Below are 6,003 nucleotides of genomic sequence, written 5' to 3'. Positions count from 1 at the left end.
TGATATCAGATTTCTAATAGACATATCTACACAGTTTTACGAAAAATTTTGAAACACATTTGATCAACTTATTTTAACTCTACTAATGTTAACCACATACTAAGAGGAGTAATTTGAAAACCACGAACAGAAATCAAAAGAAAATTATTGCTAAGACATAAAAGAGTCGTCCCCCCCCCCCCCCCCCACAAAACCTAAACCTCACATTGTCCTCAATGGGGAAAAGTTAAAACACTATAACGACTACGAAAAAAAATAAAAAAAAATAACAGCTTAGCTAGTTATACTCCAGTAGGGTGAGGGTTAAGCTCCCTCAGGGCTCCTAAATCCATAGGTGGGACCATAGGTGTTTGGTCATCAACAATAATACCGAAAAGTCAATAAAGACCCCCAGGAATGATACATAGTCTCCCTCGAAGAAGGTTTACTCGTATCAACTATACCTGTAGGTAATCATCCGTAGATGAAACCGCAATCCCACATCACACTTTGAAGAAATCTCTGTGTGACTGGCCACTGAAGGCAGCAGGAATCACACACTGAACACAATGTCCTTAAGTTACTCACAATAAGGTTTTCATTCAATACTTCAAGATCGAACTGGTCAATCCCAGAACGGTTGTTTGAGTAAGGAGCTCTCAAACTAAGGACCAAAAGTCTGATCATCGACTACCGAAACCATTTATGCTCTCCGCCGGCAAGAGAGTATGAATAAACCAAAAAAAAAAAACTGTAATGTACAAAGGGATAGAAACGTGAGGATTGCCCACAATGTGCTAAGTTTATAGACGTAAGCAAGACTCTGACACATTCAAGATGAAATGACAGGTTCCTCCAAGAAAATCACCATCACCTCCTCCAGTGTGGGGACATTCTCAAGATATGGTTTGAGCCTCTGACCATTAACTTCGAAGATCGACCCATCTCCGTGATTGCGGATCTCAATAGCGCCATGAGGAAACACCTGTGTAACTTCAAATGGACCGGACCACCTGGATCTTAGCTTCCCTGGAAACAAATGCAATCGTGAGTTATAAAGTAAAACTTTCTGCCCAATAGTAAAAGACTTGCGAAAAAATAGATTTATCATGTAAAAGCTTTGTTCGCTCCTTATACAGTTTGGCATTCTCATAAGCATCATGACGTATCTCCTCCAACTCATTCAATTGCAACTTTCTCTCCTCACCCGCTTGAGTTAAATCAAAATTTAAAGCCTTAATGGCCCAATAAGCTCTATGCTCAAGCTCAACAGGTAGATGACATGCTTTGCCGAACACTAGGCGAAATGGAGACATCCCAATCGGAGTCTTATAAGCGGTTCGATAGGCCCATAAGGCATCGTCCAATCGAGTGGACCAATCTTTCCTATCAAAGCGAACTGACTTCTCCAAAATCCGTTTGATCTCCCTATTAGAGATTTTCACTTGACCACAAGTTTTCGGGTGGTACGGAGTGGACACCCAATGAGTGATGGAATATTTCGTCAATAAGGTCTCAAATGCTCTATTACAAAAATGAGATCCCCCATCACTGATGATCGCTCTCGGGGTACCAAACCGATTAAAGATATTTTCTTTTAAAAACTTTACCACCACTTTGTGATCGTTTGTCTTACATGATATAGCTTCAATCTATTTAGAGACATATTCAACAGCAACAAGAATGTATTGATAGCCGAACGAGGCAGGAAAAGGACCCATGAAGTTAATACCCCACACATCAAACAATTCAACGATAAGAATGGGGTTAAGAGGCATCATGTTCTTCCTAGACAAACAACCAGTTCGTTGGCATTTATCACAAACCTGACAAAACTCATGGGCATCTCTAAATAATGAAGGCCAATAGAAACCACATTGCAAGACTTTAGCCGTTGTCTTTCTAGCACCAAAATTCAAGAATGTTGGCAAAGTCTTGCTCATGTACTCAACGCCTAATGACTTGGTCAGAACACACCTTGAACAAATAAGGGTCATCCCAAAAAAAGAGTTTGACTTGGAAAAGAATTTCAACCTATCTTGTTTACTCCAATAATCAGGAATCTTATGAGTTACAAGATAGTTGACTATGTCAGCAAACCAAGGCAACTGGGATACTTGGAGAAGTTGTTCATCAGGGAAGGAATCATTTAAAGGAAGGAATCCTTCCTGAGGTACTACACAGATCCTAGATAGATGATCAGCAACAACATTCTCACAACCCTTCTTATCTCGAATCTCAAGGTCAAATTCTTGCAATTGCAAGATCCATCTAATCAAGCGAGGTTTAGTGTCCTTGATGGATAATAAGTACTTCAAAGCAGAATGATCAGTGAACACTATAACCTTTGACCCTAACAGATATGATCTGAATTTGTTCAAGGCAAACACAACAGCTAGCAACTCCTTCTCAGTGGTAGTGTAATTCAATTGAGCATCATGAAGAGTGCGGCTAGCATATTGAATGACACAGGGCATTTTATCTGTCTTTTGCCCCAAAACAGCCCCCAATGCATAGTTAGAGGCATCACACATCAACTCAAAAGGCAAAGACCAAATAGGGGGTTGGACAATGGGTGCAGTGGACAAACATTTCTTCAGTGTCTCAAAAGCATGAATACAGGCATCATCAAAGGCAAAAGCAACATCTTGAGCAAGTAAATTCGTCAAAGGACAAGAAATTTTGCTAAAGTCTTTAATGAAACACCTATAGAACCCAGCATGGCCAAGGAAAGAACGCACCCCCTTCACAGAAGTAGGTGGTGGCAGATTGGCAATTAGGTCAACCTTGGCTTTGTCCACTTCTACACCCCGCTCAGACACTACATGTCCTAAAACAATTCCTTCTTTCACCAAGAAGTGGCATTTCTCCCAATTCAAGACTAAATTGGACTTAATGCAATGAGACAATACGAGTGAAAGATTGTGCAGACATGTATCAAAACTAGAGCCAAACACAGAAAAGTCATCCATAAAGACCTCTAAAAATTCACCAATTCAGAAAAAATATTCATCATGCACCGTTGGAAAGTGGCGGGCGCATTGCATAAACCAAAAGGCATGCGTCTGTAAGCATAGGTGCCAAACGGACACGTGAATGTGGTCTTTTCCTGGTCTTCTAGAGCAATGGAAATTTGATTGTAGCTGGAGTATCCATCTAAGAAGCAATAAAAATTGTGGCCGGCCAATCGCTCTAGTACCTGATCAATGAAAGGTAGTGGGAAGTGATCCTTCCTAGTGGCGGAATTAAGTTTTCTATAGTCAATGCAGACACGCCACTTGGTGGTAGTTCTTGTGGGAATCAATTCACCACTCTCATTTTTCATTATCGTTATCCCCCCTTTCTTAGGGACAACTTGAATTGGACTCACCCAAGTGCTATCGGAAATAGGGTAAATGATTCCTGTCACAAGCAACCTGACGACTTCTTCTCTCACAACCTCCAGCATATGGGGATTTAACCTACGTTGCATCTCATGTGAGGCTTTAGTCCCCTCCTCCAAATAAATACGATGCATGCATATGGAGGGGCTAATCCCTTTTAAGGCATCAAGAGTCCACCCCAATGCCTCTCTGTGTGCTTGTAAAACTTCAGTCAATTGTTCCTCCTGTTCAGTACTCAAATCAGAGGAAATAATGACTGGTAATGAGTTCATGGGCCCCAAGAACGCATACTTCAACGTGGGAGGAAGTGGCTTAAGATCTAGCTTAGACGTTTCAAGAGGTTTGTCTAAGTCAAGAGGAAGATCCTGTGGATGATCAGTTGTGATAACCTCATAAGCTTCCTCCAATAGAGGTACAGAATTGAGTAAAGAATCAACCTCTCGGAAATATGTTTCCTCATCAAAATAGTCCATGTCGAAAGATGTTATGTAAGACTCAAAAGATTCAAGAGTGGATTCGTCATCAAGCATAACAGTTTCTATCTTAAATGCAGGACTCATATCATCAGACTCAAGTGGGTGGTGCCTGGCATTAAATACATTCAATGAGACCTTAAAATTTCCAAAAGACAACTCCAACTCACCACTTTTACAATGAATGATAGCATTAGATGTGGCTAAGAAGGGACGTCCTAGGATGACAGGAATTTGGTTGGTCACATTGACTACTGGTTCTGTATCAAGAACAATGAAATCAACCGGGAACAAAAATTTGTCCACTTTTATCAAAACATCTTCAACTATTCCTCGTGGTATCTTGACAGAACGGTCAGCTAGTTGAAGTGTGATGGGAGTAGGCTTCAATTCCCCAAAACCTAATTGCTGGTACACAAAGAAAGGAAGCAAATTCACACTTGCCCCTAAGTCAAGAAGAGCTCTCTGGATGGTATGTTCACCAATGGCACATGAAATTGTGGGACATCCAGGATCTTTAACTTTAGGAGGAGTGTTGTGCTTCAGAATTGAGCTTACATTCTCAGTAAGAAAGACTTTTTTGTTAACATGTTGTTTTCTCTTCTGTGTACAAAGATCTTTCAAAAATCGGGCATAGGCAGGGACTTGCCTAATAGCATCAAGAAGTGGAATGTTAATGTGAACCTTACTAAACAGTTCCAACGTTTCATGCATGCTATCTCCTTTCCTAGGTGGGCCCGATAACCTCTGCGGATAAGGAGCTAGTGGGACTTGGTTAGGGATCTGCTTGGCTGTTGGTAGAGAACTTGGAGGTTCTTCACCTAATGATGTGTCCCCATTGTCATCCTTTGACTCCTTAGACTTAGTGGTCCCTACCCCATTGTTCAACTCACGACCACTCCTAAGGGTGGTTATGGCTTTGGCTTGCTCATGGTGGGGTTTGGAACTCAACCCACTCTCATGTGTGCTTTTGGGGTTAGGAATGGTTTGACTCGGGAGTCTATTTTGTGCTTGTTCACTCATGTGGCTGGCCAACTGACTCACTTGCATTTCAAGTTTAGCAATGGAGGACTGTGTATTCTGCATGAATAATTGAAGTGTATCCTCAAGTGAAGGTTTTGGTGGAATCAATGGCTGTTGAATGAAGTGTGGGCATGGAACTTGGGGTTGAGTAAACCCTGGAGGACCCCAACCTGTAGGCCCTTGGACCATGAGAAATTTGGGTGCCTAGCCCAACCCGAATTATATGTTTCTGAAAAAGGATCGTTCCGGTTTGGTCTATGAAAATTCTGGACTGCATTCAAGTCCTCAATGAGCTCTGGGTAGGATGAACTAGATGGACACATTTGTGTGGGATGAGATGAACTAGAGCATATGGCACAGACAGTAGATGGGTTAGGAGCAGGTGAACTCTTGGACACCATAAGGGCATCAATTTTTCTAGTCAACCCCTCAATCTTGGCCATGAGCATAGGTGTTTCACTAACCTCGTAGAGACCCCCTCTTTTGGCTTCGTGGGATCTCCTATCAACATTAAATGACGAACCCCATTACTGAGATTGATCACTCAATTTTTCAAAGAAGTCCCACGCCTCACTAGCACTCTTACCCATCAAACTCCCACCACTCGTTGCATCTACCATGGATCTAACCTGGGGTGTAAGACCTTGATAAAAGTATTGCACTAAATACCATTTCTCAAACCCATGATGCGGACACCTCCGGATCAAATCCTTCCATTTCTCCCAAGCCTCATAAAAGTGTTCACCCTCCTGCTGCATAAAGTTGGAGATTTCTCTCCTGAGGGCTGTAGTTCTCTGAATGGGAAAGTACTTGGATAAAAAATTTGTGACTAATGTGTCCCATGAAGTAATGCTGCCCACCTCCAAGGAATTAAGCCAAGACTTGGTCTTATCCTTAAGTGAAAATGGAAAAAGTCTTAACCGGATAGAGTCATCTGAGAAATTCTGGGATTTGAAAGTTACACAAATATCTAAGAATTCCTTGATGTGGTAATATGGGTCCTCCTTCTCCAACCCATAGAATGTAAGGAGGAGTTGGATCACACCCGGTTTCAACTCATAACTGGCGGCAGTAGTGGGTGGCAATATAATGCAAGAAGGTGAGGTGAAGTGGGATGGGATAGAATAATCCCTCAGGGCTCTACG

The 6,003-nt window shown here is 41.8% G+C and overlaps 1 non-coding gene across 1 annotated transcript; it reads left to right on the top strand.

The window, feature by feature from the left end:
- The first annotated feature begins 5,536 nt into the window (after positions 1 to 5,536).
- Positions 5,537 to 5,643, top strand: LOC137966796 (small nucleolar RNA R71). The gene has a single exon (XR_011116286.1). It is a non-coding gene; the product is annotated as a small nucleolar RNA R71 (small nucleolar RNA).
- Positions 5,644 to 6,003: the final 360 nt, after the last annotated feature.

Source organism: Aristolochia californica, unplaced genomic scaffold, assembly GCF_029961685.1.
Source record: "Aristolochia californica isolate CCGP_79_NKW_82.1479 unplaced genomic scaffold, dmAriCali1.0.hap1 SCAF_5, whole genome shotgun sequence".
Lineage (NCBI taxonomy): Eukaryota > Viridiplantae > Streptophyta > Magnoliopsida > Piperales > Aristolochiaceae > Aristolochia > Aristolochia californica.
This window is presented reverse-complemented; position numbering and strand designations above follow the sequence as displayed.